This window comes from Maylandia zebra, linkage group LG3, assembly GCF_041146795.1.
Source record: "Maylandia zebra isolate NMK-2024a linkage group LG3, Mzebra_GT3a, whole genome shotgun sequence".
Taxonomy (NCBI): Eukaryota; Metazoa; Chordata; class Actinopteri; order Cichliformes; family Cichlidae; genus Maylandia; species Maylandia zebra.
Window position 1 is genome coordinate 29,405,632 of NC_135169.1, and position 17,481 is coordinate 29,423,112.

The 17,481-nt window shown below is 40.0% G+C and overlaps 1 long non-coding RNA gene across 1 annotated transcript; it reads right to left on the reverse strand.

Annotated features, from left to right (window-relative positions):
* Positions 1–7,946: 7,946 nt before the first annotated feature.
* Positions 7,947–15,187, reverse strand: LOC143416456 (uncharacterized). The gene is made up of 3 exons (XR_013096826.1): positions 15,083–15,187; positions 14,331–14,385; positions 7,947–7,981 (listed from the first exon to the last, which is right to left on the reverse strand). It is a non-coding gene; the product is annotated as an uncharacterized LOC143416456 (long non-coding RNA).
* Between the last annotated feature and the right edge of the window lie 2,294 nt (positions 15,188–17,481).

Here is a 17,481-nt window from a genome sequence, read left to right on the forward strand (position 1 = left end):
CCTGGATTGAAACTAGCTTCTAGGGAGACTAGTGGCAATACTGGCATCCCCTGAAGAAACGGGGTCAGAAAGATCTCCTTTAAGCAACTGAAATTACTTTTGGAGCTGTACATACAGATTTCATGTTTTCTTTGTTGCTGCTTCTGTTTATGACACAGCAATAAAAACACTGTTAAATTACAGTAAGGTGCTGCTAAATAGATTTGACATCACAATGCTTTGCTTTCTGTAATCTTACAGTAAAAATGTGTGGTAGTGTCCTGTATAGAATCCATTCTTAATAGTAAAATACTCCCAGTTTATTTTGTATTTTAGTGTTGCCTATAATGTGTGTATTTGTTACATATAGAACCACATGACTTTCCATTCCCCCTGAACTTTATCAGTATAGTCAATTTTCGTGATGAAATTTCACGAGCTAAACCTTAACTAAACCACATCACACCTCTGCAACATTCACAATATTGGATAAAACACACACACACACACACACACACACACACACACACACACACACACACACACACACACACACACACACACACCATTTACAGAGCATGTTACATAATTATGCACAATCTCCTTGATATGATACAGGAATTTGTTGCAGGGAATCTATTTTATAATCCGTCCTCTTCCACTTACTATTCACACCTGTGGAAAATTTAGCATGAGCACTAATTGCATGTCTTTGGACTGTGGGAGGAGGCCAGATTACCCGGAGAGAGTCCACACAAACTCACACAAAATTTGAATTCAGGACCTTCTTGCTGTGACGCTACAGTGCGTATACCATTACATGACCGTGCTGCCCTAAATGTATCTGACAGAATCGGTTTGTTAGCCTGCAAACATTTTGGATAATTCTCAGCATTTATGGAAGCTTTGATGCAAAATTCAAAATTATTTGATATTTTTTATTTGGAGGTTTAATTAGGAAATCAAATTTTTAGACATTAACACAGAGTTTTGTCCTATGGATGGAAAAAGAAATGTATTTTTTCTTTTTCAGTGGTGGAAATGCTTCTGTATTTTATTGATTAGAATACTTATTTACTTTAAATTTAAATAATATCATTCCTGATTTTATGATGCTGCCATGGCAAACAGATGGGGTATAATTGTAAGTTTATCATGCAACAAATGAATTATAATGTATATGTACAAAACTGTAAATAGCATAAAAGTCTTGTTTATTTATTCATTTAAAACACAGCCACCGTTTGTCTGCTTGCAGAAGACATTGTGGGATGTCTGTTCATAGCAATGCACTAACCATAGTAGTTTTCATTGTTTTAATGCATGTACTTTTTTTTTTTTTTCAATAATCTGATCGATATTTCTCACTTTTTTATAACAGATGGTCTAGCACAGGCCCGACCAGTGAAACTCCATTTTCTGTCGGTATAAAGAAGTTTAATTGCAGACATAATCTCTGAGATAAGTGCATGACAAAGTAATCCTGCTTTAGCAAATGAAAGAACATTTCTCAGCATCAATTTGCTTAAATTGTAAGATATAAATGTGCATATTATTTTAAAAAAGGACAGAAAGAAAGAAAGAAAGAAAGAAAGAAAGAAAGAAAGAAAGAAAGAAAGAAAAAAAACTGTTGTGGACACAATAAAAAACAGACATTTCTATAGTTGTGAGAAAAAAACCCCAGGAAGTCTTCTGTTATTAATTACTTATTTATGGCTTTGGTATAATAAGAATAAATGAATGGCCATGGTGGAAGTTTGTGTGAGCAAAAAAAGTTGTAAAAATACAGTTAAAAGCAGAAAATCTATGCTCTCCTTCACTTCTTCCACAGCTCTTCAGTGGGCCAGATTGGAGTCTTTGCCCCCGGGCCTCATGTTTGACTCCCCTGGTCTAACATGACCTTTATTGGACACCTGCATGGTTCAGTTTTTTGGCATTGACCAGTTTTGACCAGTGAGGTGATTTTAGGGTTTGAACCATGTTTGTTGAGGGTCTTTGAAGGTTTAAAAAAAACAAAGAAGAAAACAGTTACACAGTTGTTAGAGTTGAAAGCAGTACGCAGCAAATTTTATTTAGTGCAGAAAACACAATACAGGGAGTGTTCATGTGCATTCTCACCTCAGTTACCACTTCTGAAAGTCCAACAGCACAACTTAGATTGCAATGGCAAAATACGCAGAGGGAGTTCATAGTCTACAACATACAAATATGGATTCCACATGCCTCGACATAAGAAACACAACAAAACAAGTCGGAGAGGTTCACAACAACATAGGCAACTATATAAGTTACACAAACATAATTCAATAAATAAAGCCTCAATCGTCATGGTAGAAGAAGTAAAGATGCATTAAGAATATTTGTGATTTGTGGAATGGGGCCCTGTAGAGCTTCCTGATTGGCAGATGCCTCCCTGAAAGGACAGTGGTCACCGATTGGCCACGCTGTAAAGGGTAAGCCAAAGCCTCGGTGCCACGTTGTGAGCGTACAATCATCTGAAAGACGAACTTAAAACCTACTTCTCGTGTTTTCGTCATAGTTGGGGACAAACTGCCTGTTGAAAGCATGCTTTTTGGAGCTTGCTCATTACAGTGAGTTATATTAATCATTTCGGGTGCTTTCACTGTTGCTTTACGCAACTACAGATAACATAAAGAAGGGATCTACACGAAGAGATTATCTAAATATGTGTTTTTTGATCTTGAAAGTATGGCTTTGATGTCGTTTCTAGGCTGTAAAGCTGAGCCCAAATATCTGCACCAATTACTTCCCTCTATTCAGCACATTATAGTCTTGTCAAGCATAAGAAGTGGATATAGATAAACATATGCAAGCAGGGGGGAATATTGAGTTAGCAAGCATGGATTTAGGGAGACACTGTACAGACGATGCGATGTGAATGATATTTACAAAAGCTTTGGCCGCTGTTTGCCAAGCTCTTGTCTGCCGTGACGTCAGAAAGGGTTTTTAAGGAGAAAGTGGGGACTTCTCTTAAGCCAAACTATATGCAGCTTTGCTCCATTCGCGATCACAGCAGTGAAACAAGCTTTTTATTCCACGCATCTTCCCTCATTCACAGCGAGCAAGCTGTGCTCGCCGAGCCCCGCATTCGGTTGCCTTCGGGGAAAGTGAAATGAGGTCAGGCTAACAAAGCAAAGCGAAAAACACAGCATTGGCAAAGAAAGAAATAAAGAAAGAGAGAAAAACCAGTGTCTTTACATATGCTATGCGTGCAAGGAGGAGGTAAATATCTAGCCAAACACTGGTTTGGAACACGGGTAATAAAACAAAAATATGACATTTGATATGAGTGACAAATCTGACCTGAAGCATCCTGTTGAGGCATGTAGCCACACTTTGAGCAACGCGCTGAAGTCAACATAGCAGCATCAGTCATGTGATAACTGTAGTAAGCAAAGTCAATCCACACGAATGGCTTAATAACAGTTTAATAATAGTTTAATAAAGAGCAGGTTAGTGAATTAGTAAAGGTTCTGGCGTTTGTGATATCGCAAAGAAGGAAAAAAGAAAGGTGTGATCCCTGCCTGATTGTAGGAGAAAGTCATACATAGAAAGAATGGAATTGCATTGAAGATTTGACAACATGCAAACTCATGACCGACCACAGAGAACTGCAACTTCGATGGCTTTATCACCTTTACCTGTTAAGCTGAATTTGTATCAAACTGCTTTTTCTCCCCCATGAAACTTTTACGAGTGGAGGCATTTGGGCTCCTGCGCGTAAAAGAACAGATGTTGCTCGAGGCCAAAAGACGCGTGACCGTTAACTCCAAGGAGGATCAAACCTGCAACCGGTCACGTGTCACCTCTGTCTCACAGCCTCAAATCCACAGGGATTTTCTCAAGTCACATTTCACATTGAAATGACCACTTTACTCTTACTTTCTTGAATCGTGTCTGTTGCCAAGCAACATTAATGCTCTTTAGTTTCTGACAGGTAGCTATTTACAGCCTCCAGACTCTGTTTCCAGTTACATCTGGCCCCTGAACAGCTCCTACAGTGACAATTCAGACAGCTTACCTTTTTATTTTATATGTACACATAAGCATGCGTCACAAGGTTATTCTGACTTATTCTTATGTTAGTCTTCTGCATATGTGACTGTAAGGAAAGTTACATGTGTGTTACCATTATGCGTATAGAATTCATATGTATTGCCTTCCTCAGAATTAAAGGAAAAGCTTACTGAGAGCAGCTGGAGCTGAATGTTTTAACTTTGCTTTTAACAGCGAGCCGTGAGAAAGAAAAAGAGAACAACTATCTGATTTCATGTTAAGTTGTCAAAATCGGCTACTTTAACAAGATGGCTCTTAATTGGCATCGGTAGTATTTGCGTTTTAAAAATGTTCATCATAAACACTTCATGCACAAAGTCACAGTCTGATTTCATTTTTATTTCATTTTCTCCTTAGCTTTAAGACTAGGCTATGACGGTGTAAACGGCCTCCAACTATAGATATCCACTCTTTATTATTGCAGCACAATTTCATGACTGATTCTGCAGACACTTGTGTTTCATAGTATCCACGGCTTTCACCTCATTGGGAGAATTTTGGATCCGCACTGCAGTGAATCTGGATTTTACAGTGTAGTCTATAAATTTCCAATGCAGTCATTTCAGTGGAAACTGGTTATTTTAAACAGCCTCTTTTTCCATTGAGTTGTTGGGACATTTTTAGAGGGTAAAATGCATGAAATTATTTAACAGGAACAGCAGAGTATAAGCACTAATTGCATGTAACAGCAATTCAGCAGACTGATTAGGCGGATGCTTTTCTGTACTTTCTCCTTCCCATTGGAAAGATTACAAATTTTCCAAGGATGGTGTTCTCAAAGTAAGCGGAGCTATCAAATGAATGGTTTCCATCCATCATGTGATGGTAACAGATCATTTAGTGGGCAGTTAAGAGTCTTGTAAAAAAAAGTTTTAAATTCCCTCAATTATTCACTATTTGTCTGAAGCCATCACTCACATAGTAACAAGATTACACAGAAAATAGAGAGCTTTTACAGCGCTCAGAGGATATACTGGACAGCAATATTTTCGGACAACATCTGCCACTCAAATTCTTTCCTAAAGCTGGGTAATATCTCACAGGTACACATAAAGGAGGATGAATCCCAGTGCTGTCCACTAAGCTCAGCTGTGCTGTATTTTTAACTGGGTAATCCCATCAGGTGAAGCGCAAATGCATTTACACTGGATATGCCCAAACAGATTTAAAAGAACAGTATTATGTGAAAGCAATGTTGATGCTTCATGTGTCTATTCAGCATGCCTGCCAAATCAAATCCACCTAAATCCGCATTACTACATGTATGTCAGGTAATTATTTGAAAAACGTGTCCAATCCAGTTAGGGGAGAAAAAGGGGTTTGATATCAAAGTCAGGTGATGACATCAACATATTTCCTTTACGCTGCTGGGGGTGGTGGGCAGGAAAGGAAAACGGCGAGGCCGTGATAGAGAAGAGTGTTCGCGCAGCAGCTTGTGCCGGTTGCACTGCTCAATGTGCTCGAAATAGAAAAGAGGTTACATTCCAATAATAATTCTAGTAATTAGTGGAGATTATTATTATAGCGATGGAGAGAAAGTCTGGCTTTAGAAGCAGTTCAGTGTGCTACATACATTGAAGAGGAAAGGGGAGGGTACATGGATGTGTGTGTGTGTGTGTGTGCATTGACCCATTATATATATAAATATGTGTGTCACATCATAAACTGTACATGTATGCTGAAGGAATGATACATTTGCACAGTGTGCTTATATAATCGCCATAACTGTGTTTTTTTTCTGTTTTTTTCTCTCTCTTGTTTGGCGTCTTTCTTTCCATCTCTGCACAGTAGCTGCAGTGCGTCTGATCTAAAGGTGAGAGGGCTCAGGTTCACGGCTGGCATCCGTTTCGAATCATTATCAAGAGTTTATTTAAGGATGCAAAGGTTTAGGTTACTAAGGGACACTCAGTAACCCAACACTTAGCATGGTTGAAAGGCAGAGACAAACTCCTTAAATGCTGTGAATGCGACAGCAACACGATGCTTGTTATATAGATGAGCGAACGTCTTTCAAGACAAGTGACACGAGACCTGGTTTCTGACCTGCTGGCGTTCAGAAAATTCTTGGCTGTTCAAAGACACTAAATCTGTGGTGATGACAACAACAATTTATACTTTTTACTACTTTAAATATTAAATATTAAATTACTTTTTAATACTTTAAATCAATATAGTCACTTGTTACAACATTTGCAGAGATTTGAACTGCATCTAGTCTTTCTCGGTGGATGGAGTGTGATCATTTTAAAGCGCTAGCATATAATGTGGTGGTCAGTACTTAAGTTTTACATTTAACTTAATCAAAATGTCCTCAAAAACGTTATTTTTAGCCTTTACGTATTTTCTTTATGCCTCAGCTTTAAATCTTTACATGTAAAACTGCCTAGCAAAAAGAACAACAATTATTTAAACATTTAGGAGTTTATCTAGGCCTATGTAGTGCATAGATTAAATATTTAGCAAGCTTTTAAAGAAGTGAACTACTTTAAAAGTGAGCCTTTAAGGGTGAACTCTATGTGACACTAACGTTCCTTTGTCTAAAACTTTTTAAAAATCTACAAATTTCAAAATACTGTTGGTTTTAGCTAGCTAGCTAGGGTCACAAGTTTTAGCTAACACATCAAACGAAAACATCTTACAACTAAAATGTGAGAAAAAGTCTGACCATAGACCTTTATTTAAATTAAAGCAGTGACAATTAGCCTTTTTTCTCTTTGCTTTTAGTCCTTGGATTCAATAAACGAGGAACAAATTGTGACATTAGCCACAAGCTTAATTTCAAGCGACATGATTTCTTTTTTTAATGAGCATGTATGAATATTTGAAATCATTTCCACCGGTGGTGCAGTGCTCGATGACATTTCACCGCATCATATTTCACTTGGAGACTGCCAAAAGCTGAAATTGTAGTCACCTAAACATTCATGAGCATGAATGTCACTCATTAGCGGTGATGCGTGTGAGGGGTATTAGCGACTCGTATTATCAAGCGGTGTGCCAGCTCTCCATCACATATTGATCTCGCCTGCAGCAGACTGCCTCCAACTGAGCGAGTTAGTGGCCTTGTTTCCATGACCACCACCTCAGTCACCTTTGAGATCAGACTTGCTATTCAATATCTGGGCTACACAAGAGGCGATCCAGAGGTGATTTTACACCTGAGCCAGTTACTCGGTGTTATTTTCATCCTCGCTGAGAGAGACGCAGCGAAAGGAATAAAAGCCTTGTGACGGCAAAGGAGGTGGAAAGAAAAGAACCTGGAAACTAGAGAGTGTGCTTCCCTTCTGTTTGTGCATTCCTGTCTCGCCAGTGTTGAAGGATGTGTGCTTATTCTGTCAGTCAGCAGTCAGTTTGCCTGTTTGTGTCTCTGTGTGCTGGGCTGCAGGAGGAGCAGGGTAAAGAGCCTGGGGGGGAGTTTGCATGTTTGGGAGCATCGAGGGACAAACAGGTGGCATGTAGGGACATCTGCAAAGGTTAATGTGGTGACGGGAGGTTACAGTATTTCGTCATGCTAGATTATAAATTCCAAACCCCACCCCGCTTTTTCCCCCTTTCCCTTTCTTTCCCCTCTCAAAGCCGGCCAATCTATCATGCAAAAAGGTATTTAATGACACTTTGCATAATAAGACAATAAATCCAGAACGATTTCAACCCCTGCTCGAACCCCCCATCCAACCGCCCACCCGCTCTCAATCATTGACTGTAATTTTGTATATCTGTGGAAAGATTTTTTTTGTTGTTTGTTTTTTTTTCTTCTTTCTTTCGTTCTTTTCTATTATAATCATTCAGTCACTCTACTTCTTTTTCTTCTGGAAGCGCCTGAACTGGTTCTGGATGGCAAGCGCTGCCTTCTCTGTCTCCGGTGCCTCCAGGTCAATGTCGATCTCCTCCTCCTGCTCCTGAGGCTTCGCTGCTGATGCCTTCTCTGGAGAGGGTTAGAAATCAGAGGGGAGGAGTTAATAATAAGCAGAAAGACTGGTGAGCAACTACCTGTTTATTACAAAGATTTTCTTAGCCGCGCTTTGATTGTACAGTAAGTGGAGAAATTAAAGGCTATAGAGGAGATAAAGGGAGTGATTTCAGAGAAGTAAAGTGCCTATTATCACACAATGCTCCAAAACCTTCTATCACAGAAGAGAAAAGCGACAACAAAGACTGAAAATGTGCTCTATAAACTGCACTGCACGTTGGCCTGATCTGCAGCGAGTGGATGAACAAACAGCACATCCAGCAGCGAGGCCTAGTGGAGTAGAAAATCTCCTAAAATACAGTGTTTATTAAAAACCTAGGAACATGATGTGAAACCAATGATGTTGCTGTTATTTTTCTGACACAAAGAACAGCTCATTCCCCATTTAAAAAAACCGTAGCATACAAAATGTCCAGTCAACTATTAAATGACTTTGTCGACAGAGGCTGATTGGTACACTATGAGACTGAGCTGTCCTCATCTTTGCAGCGCTTTAGGACTGAATGGTTTTCAGTGAAATTAAATAGTTGTTATTCATGTGAGGGAAAAATTCTCTCGCAGTCAACAAATCCAGGAAATGCCACCTGGAAGTTAATTGCTTGTCAATGAAATGACAGTAATCTGGGTAAATTTAAAACCAGAAGCTGCAGCCAGATAAAAAAAAAGTTTCAAATGTTGAACACCTTTCTCTGTGTTAGTTGTTTGTCTTTTTGGTTTTAATTTAAAGATGAACTTTTTCATCTATCTTATTTTACTGTCCATCCTTTGGGAATGTCTGTTCAGCATGCCCAGGTTGCTTTTCCCTTACATGGATTCATATCCTGTAATACTGGCAAACAGGGGTCACACAAAGCTGGTTAGCAACTTGATAAGTTAACCCAGGGTTTCCTCAGCGCATTAACATGACAGGGATGGCAGCCGTTGACTAATCACAATATGGATACACGCACTGGCAAGAGAGCAACTGATTTTATAGATGAAGCTAAAACTATACTGTGGATAAAATTTTGAAGAGGTTAAATATACAAAACAGGCTAAAAGCAACACAGCTGCTGTATACATGGCAACAGGTTGTATGAGGGAAAAGCTGTGTACAGTTGTTCAGTGTGTGCACTTTAATCATTTTGTTTAGTCAAACTGGAAAAGAGCTACTGTGTTAATACATTTTAGCCTATTTAAGGCCATTAAGCACAGGTGGCCAAAATACCAACTGTAGGTTAACAGACTTATTAATATCACAGCTGTATCATTAAGGCAAAGGAGAATGAATGTTTTATATCAAGTAGTTTATTAAATTAATGTTTAAAGACAGTAGGATTTGATGGTTTGGAAAAAAAAAGAAAAAAAAAGCAGAAATACAAAAATCAAATTCAAATGTGGGCTAATTCGATATAAAGTCCAGATAGGTGTCCTGTTTTAGGATCTTGTAATAAAACATATATAACCATATTACTATTGATGCTGCCAGGATCACTATTAAAAACCTCGTTCTGTTCAACTCTCCTACAATCTGTCAACAGAGGTTAGAGAGGTCTTCTAGGAATGGACCTGATTGGTCAGTAGGCGATGATTTCATATGCATCGATCTCTAATTTGGACTGAACAAGTTATCATAGATGATCTACACCAGTAAGAAGAAAACCACCGTTGTTGTAGAGAGAACACAGGGTTACCCTGAAGCTACCTGGATAAGTCCTGCTTTGCAGCACAGACTCTGAAGCGGTGCATCTTTGATGTTACAAGTAAAACTAAAGGCTGAAGGACTACGAAACAGGAATTGAGCTAATCCAGGTAACATCATAGTTAGCTTAGGACTCTTAGTATTATGAAGGCAGCCCACCTCTTACTGTACTTGAGCTTGCGGGTCTTATGTCAGATTTGTATGTAGACAAACACTAATTCGGTTTTTATTTTTATTCTCTGCTTGCTGCCGCAGTGTTAAAACACTAATGTGGCTGCAGCTGAAGGAATTCAAAACTAAAACGATGTTACGCACATCTAAAAATGTATTTGAATAAATAGTAATCCATCAGATTGTGCCATATCTTAATAACAGACTACTGGGAACTCCAGGCCTCAAGGGATAGTGACCTGCAGGTTTTAGATATCCTCCTGGGTCAACACACCTGAATCAAATGATTAGTTCATTAGCACAACTTCAAGACAGGTTGAGGAGGTAATTAAGCCATTTAAATCAGTTGTATTGGATCAAGGACACATCTAAAACCTGCAGGACACCAGACCTTGAGGCCTGGAGTTCCTCCACCCATGACTTACACTGTCAGCATTTTTGCCAGCTTGCCGTTTTGGCTTCAAATGTGCAAAAGTGTATAGCATGGGGTCCCCAATCCCAGTCCACGAGGGCCGGTGTCCCTGCAGGTTTTAGATCTCACCCTGCGTCAATCACATGATTAGTTCATTACCAGGCCTCTGGAGAACTTCAAGACATGTTGAGAAGCTAATTTATCCATTTAAATCAGCTGTGTTGGATCAAGAACACATCTAAAACCTGCAGGGACACCGGCCCTCGTGGACTGGGATTGGGGACCCCTGGCGTATAGCTAGCTAGACTGATAAACCCTGGACTAACTTACTCAAATAGATAACCACATTTGTGTGACCGGTTAGCCCAGTTGTTAATGTTCGGGTGAATAAAGCCAGATAACAGAAAGATATGGGGTATATTGAGCTTGTTTCCTGGTACACAGCCCTGGGAAAGGACTGCCTGACACAAACCTAAGCAGTAGAAGCACTTCAAACACAGTTTACACTTAAACTGATTATAGTAAAGAAAAACAGAATTGTTTATTAAAAGCTGTGAGAGATGAAGTCACGTCACTCTAAACTGCCCCGATCTTAACCAGCCACTCGTGAATTTTACTACTTGCTATGTTCAATTTCAATTCAATCCAGCTTTATTTATATAGCACCAAATTACAACAACAGTTGCCTCAAGGCGTTTTATACTGTGACGTAACCACCCTACAATAAAGAAAAGCCCAACAATCCCCTATGACCCCCTGTGAGCAACAATTTGGTGACAGTGGGAAGGAAAAACTCCCTTTTAACAGGAAGAAGCCTGCGGCAGACCAGGTTCAAGGAGGAACAGCCATCTGCTGTGAGTGAGGAGTGAGGAGAGGGAGATGGGATGAAAGACACACTCTGGAACAGAGCCAGAGATGTTGCCAATAGGAAAAGGGCTAAAATGTGCCCATGCTGTCCTTGTGCTGCTAACTTCACACTGAAACTGTCGACACAATCAGCTGCAAAATGTAAATCAGCCAAATCCAGTTTGAATGTAGGCCATGTTTGAAGTGCTTCCACTGCTTCGTGTTCTGTCAGGAAGCCCTTCCTGACCTTTCTCTGAAGCCTTTCTGTTGGTCTCATCGAAGCCACCAGACTCCTGACAACAGCTGTCATTTTACGTCACAGAGCGCGCCACCCACTGGTTTACCGTCGCCCGCTTCGGTTAGTTTTTACGGTGCGACTTTGGGGTGTGAACACATTAGTCGATGCAAGCTAATACACCAACATCGCACAGCTTCAGGACAGCAACCACACTGTTCTGCGAGGTAAAATTAGCGTTTCTCTCAGTGGTGTCTGGTGGCTTCAAGCAGCTCCAGCAACATTTCAGAACGGGCTGTCTGACATCAAGAGAAGCAGTTAAAAGAAAAAGTATTACAACATATCCATCATTTGACCAAAAATAGAGATCATGCCACTTTCATTGTGTACAGAGACATAATGATGCAACAAAAGGAAGAAAAAAAACTGAACTGGGTTAGACTCCACTGTGCAGCGTGACTACAGACTTTATATAAGCTTATACCTTCTCCCGCTGCACCTCTGTGTGTGTCTGATTAAGTATGAATCAGAGCGCTATGAGTAGCCCTGGGGCATCTACATCATCTGTACATTCCCGCCATACTGTATATCTGTGTTAGCTACAAGATACTACAGTCATTACAGCTGGGCAACCTTGCCTCAGGGCTAGAATGGAAAACCCTTATGTGAGATTAAATTTAGGTGCATTCAAAAAGAGAGAATGCAGAGAGATTAGAATGGCAGGGAAATATGAGAGAGTAGCACAGTGAAAAATGAAAAATGGAGACAAGACAGGAGACATGGAAAAATGGAAACTCTAAGTCGCTGGTTTTGATATTATGGAATATTTTATAGGATAGAAGAGAAAGACTCGGGGACATGATGGAAGGAACAGAAGCTGATCACAGGTTTTGTTGGTGCAAACGTGATCGATTGTGCATTTCCCAGTGCTGGAATTAGTTATTGATGAGCAACATTGGACAAAAGTTAAGCTGCAGCCAACTTTTTTTTTCTTGCTTGACGCACTGCTGATCGGGTGGCTGTAGCTCAGGTGGCAGAGCAGGTCAGCCACTAATCAGAAGGTCGGTGGTTCGATCCCAGGCTGCACCCTGGCTGCATGCCAAATATCCTTGGGCAAGATACTAACCCCATGTTTGCCTACTGGTGGTGGTCAGAGGGCCCGGTGGCGCCAGTGTCCGGCAGCCTCGCCTCTGTCAGTGCGCCCCAGGGCAGCTGTGGCTACAATGTAGCTTGCTATCACCAGTGTGTGAATGTGTGTGTGAATGGGTGGATGACTGAATGTAGTGTAAAGCGCTTTGGGGTCCTATGGACTAGAAAAGCGCTATACAAATGCAGGCCATTTACCATCCCTGCCAGAATTCCTTCTTGCCCCCTGGTTGCTTAGCTCATGGAAAATCAGCAGTCTGATCCCTCCATAGAAAAAAATGTCACTTTTCTAATAATATGGAAGAACAAAGAGGAAGAGCAGGATGCTGAACGAAAGAAATAAGCAGGAAAAAAGGCTGTGGAAGAGATATGGTTAGCGACTTTGTCACTATATTTAATAATGCTTCTGATTTGCTCGACAAGTTAATAACTCCAGAGTGATGGCAATTTTAAACTTGCTCATTAACCACAGAAAAGAAGATACCTTTGCTTCTTTCTCTGCAGTCTTTATGAGCTTTCTCTTACTTTAACAGGCAGCGGTGAGCCCAAACGAGCCGTCTGAACCTCTTTCTAAAATTCTCCCGAAAAAGCTATTAAACATCTAATGAATAAAACTGCCACAGTAAGGTCTGAGGAATTGCCAAATCTGACGGCACTTAGGAGAACAGCAAAAATCTGCTGATGCATATGAATCTGAAGTCACTGCGTTTGACTCTAAGGTCCCGAGAAACCTTGTGTCCAACCAAATCCATATAGCATTATTTTAAGGAACCTCTGTTTTGACCAGAGTATGTCCTTTATCTCACACACTCCAATATATATCATTACTCATATGATGAACAAGCATTAAGCGTCCTTAATGATTCTTAATGATCAGGTCTCATCAGCACCATATTATCCCAGTTCCTTAGGCTTACTTGGGGGTTCTTTAAGAAATGAGAAACAATGGAAGGTGGAGGCCTGCAGATCAGGCTCTTCTCCTGTGGCACCAGCTCCCAGTGTGGATTCAGGAGACCCTCTTTACTTTTAAGATCAGGCTTAAAGTTTTCTTTCATTTATAAGGCTTACAGTTAGAGTTAAACCAAGTGACCTTGAAGTATCTCTTAGTTATGCCACTGGAGGTCAGCGCTGCTGGAAAATATCTCCAGTCTCATCCTTTTTCTTTTCACTCCCCACTGATTATTGACATGCTTGCTTTGCGTCTTCTTTATGGTTTGTGCTTATTTCTGTTCTTCTTCTTTCTCTTATCTTTCTTCTCACACATCCGACTGGTGGCAGCAGATGGCCGCCCCTCCCTGAGTCTGAAATGAGGGTTTCTTCCTGTTAAAGTCACAAGTTCTCGAACTGCCGCAGTGTTTTTTTCTTTCTGTTTTAAACTCTTTACCACATAAAGTGCCCTTGGTTACCTTTTGTTTGGATTTTGCACAGATAAAAGTGAACTGAATATGATGAATGCAATGCATACAATAACATGCAAATGCTGGAGAGCAGGGGCGTAATTTCCAGGGGGGTTAGGGGGGTTATGACCCTCCCCAATAATCAGACCCAATCAATATGACCCCTCCAATAAAATTATGACTTATCTGCATAAATAGGCTGTTGATTTTCTTTACTTGTTTCAGGTATTACCAGCAATATAGCTGCATGTTTAATCATCTGGGAGTTTACCCAGATTTATTTAGACAGAGATCTTGACCGCCCCCCCCCCTCCCAATGTTCAGCACAAAGTTACGCTGATGCTGAAGAGCAAAAAAATACATCCTGAATTTTATATAAAGGAAAACATTTTAAACCAAACAAAACTAAGACCTACCTTTGTTGTCAGCTGCAGTTGTCTGACTGCTGTTAGCAGAGTTGGTGGATGCCAGCTGTAGAGGAAAGAGAGCACTTTAAGCATTTTGTACTATAACTGCATGCATTACATGTGTATTTTAAAGAAGTAAAACACAAGCTAAACCGCGGGACAGTCGAGCAACTGATTTTAGGTTCGATTTTAAGTGTTTTGAGTAATAAAGGAATCTTCGGTCGGTATTTTATTCAAATAAAAATAAAATTTTGCCAAACTGCACAGTGTGATAATCGTATATTTGTTGCTCAGGAGCAGTTCCTGGCAGACTGAGATGAGAAGCAGAAGATGGCACGAAGTCTTCTCTGCGCTCTTTAAATGACTAAAGGCTTCAAAATGACACATTCACTGTGCAGAGAGAGCAGAAAAGACGAAGCTGAATGAGCGCGTGCATGTGCGGGGCTCTTCAGCAGCTTGTCACATGGCACGTTCGCCTCGTTTGGGCGCTCAGCAAAAGCAGCGCTCAGCAGATGCATCTCATTCTGTTTTGTATCGCTAAAATCCAGTTTGTTTTGCAGCCGTCTGCCTCGCTTCCCTCTCCTTCTTGTTTCCACTATTTGGGTATTTTTGCTTCTTTGCTGAGCTGTGGTGCTGTATGGTTTTTGTTTTTCTTATCAAGCACATGACCCCAGTTATTTAACTGTCACACTTTTTTCTTTCTTCTACACTTCCCTTTTTCCCCTTGTTAAGACATTAGTCGTCACACGTCTCTGACATACTTCTCTTTCTGGTCTTTCTTCTTGCATCTCGCCTTTTTTTTCAGTCACTTGCATGTCCTTAAAGCCATCAGGAAATAGCGAGTCGGGGAAAGTGACAGAGGAGGAGATGGCCAGAGAGAAAGGGGGGAGAGATTTAGACAGATTTTGAGATTATGCAATGCTGTTTCTGACAGAGAACAAAAAAAAAATTAAGTCCATGCCTGTGCCTGAGTTTGAGTGCGTATGTGTCTGTTGCTGCTTAACTCTGTCCTTATTGCACTTTATGATCCATGTAACAAATGGCCCGTGCATAACCCAATATTCAGCAGAGCGTGAATGAGTTGGTGAAGCGGGGCATGTCACTCCGGCCCCGCCAATAACTCAGTCTCCTGCCATGTCTTCAAGCACGCATGAGTGTATGCGTGTGCTGTGTGTTGATTTGTGTGGGAGTTCTTCTGTGACCGTACAGTGTGCAGGCATGACGCGTAAAAAGCCGTCAACAGCCAACCCAGGGTCAACGCCAGACTCTGAGGAAAGCTGTGCAAAATGTCCAGACACTGCGGGTGTATACAGTATGTGCCTGGTGACTTTGGGGAGAGAGAAGCAAAGGAATGAGAGATATAGAGGAGTTAAGAAAAGGAAAAAAGAGCGAGAGGGTAAGGCAAAAGAAGAGCGACAAAGCATTGGAGGGAAGAAATTCAAATGACAGGCAAGGAGGCAGCAGTAGAGACCGGGATGTTACAGACCAAAAAAACAAATGCATGAAAAGAGTGAATGTGTCTGGGAATATAATCACTTTTATACCAAAGGTTTTTCAATTTTCAAGGTATAAAAGCTGAAATCCCATAGCAAATGGAGTAGTATGTCTTAATTACAGCACTTGGCAAATTTATTAGACCGCCACCCAATGTAAGATTTATGCCAAAATTGCCCTAAGTTCACATTATTGGTAAATTATCAAAATAATTTTTATGTTTCTGTAATGGTTAATCCAGCAGTATACAATAGCTCTCAATAAAAATTATTTTTTATATTTTTATTGCTAAAAGATATTTATTGTTGTTATCAATGCATTTCAAAATTCACTGTTTTACAAAAAAGCCTGAAAAAATAGTAAAGCACTTTTTTTTAATTACAGTTATTTATGTCCATTTCTGAACAGAAAAAAAAATGTTTTCATGCTTGAATGTTACACTTGATTAATTTCTCACTTCTCAAAGAAGTTCAGTGTGCCGACTTAAATCTGAGCGTTAAATGTCAATTCAATTCAATTTATTAAAAAGAAATCTGGATACATTTTTAATATATTAGCATTCTTTATATTTGTATTACATGTGTCTAATACATGTATTAAACACTTTATAACCACAGTGACTTTACTGTAACAGTATTACTTCCTCCAGCAGGAAGTAGGCAAGGTAGTGCAAGCAACTGTTATAACACAGTTATTAAATTCGAGTGAACCCAGTTCACAACAGTGTGTAATAGATAGAACTGAAGTGTTCTGTGCAGAGTAGTACTCAAGTAAAGAACAACGTCATCAGAATATCTCAACACGGCCATTTTATTTTTCAGCTGTTAATCATTAATCAGCTCTCTCTTTCTTTACAGACATTTATGAAACAATAGGTAGTTCTAAAGAGGTCACTGAAATTGAGTGTGTTACTATAATTGTGGCTGTCGCAACTATGTCACTAGAATTGATACTTAGAGTACCATTCTATATCAAAATGTTGAAAACACAACAGTAGCTTTATTTGGGTTTTGTAGGTACTTTAGGAAGTGTATGTACCAAGGCATCAATTTCTCCAAACCTGAAGGGGGCAGCATACAGCTACAAGCATTCTAATCTAGAAGAAGAAGGAATCCAATAAGCACAGGAAAAACTACAAATCGCACATGAAAAATTACACATGCAACTAGTACAGCTATTGCGATAGCTCTGCTCCAACTCATTGATCAGAAAAGGAGTCGACTAGAGAATATAATACAGTGGTTCTTTGTTTATCGTGGGTGATATGTTCCAAAAATGACCCGCGATAGGTGAAATCCGCGAAGAAGCCAACTTTATTTTTTAGAATTATTATAGATAAAACCCCTCAGTGCACAGTTTATACACTTTTCTCAGACAGGTGTGAACATTTTCACACTCTTCTCTCTTGTTTAAACACTGTCAAAGTTCAAACCTTCGTAGAAAAATACGTCCAGTATAATGGAATGAACCCGAAGGCACCCGTGGTTGCCTTAGACGGTGCAAAACGTTTCATCGACATTGTTGTGTTTGTTGAGGAGAAAACATACAGTGCAGCACTTCAGAGTCACACTGCTAGCGATCGAAGATTTATGTAAATTTGACAACCTGAACGCATTCTGTACTGGACAGGAGACACGGCACGAGATTGATTGACAATGGTCTACAG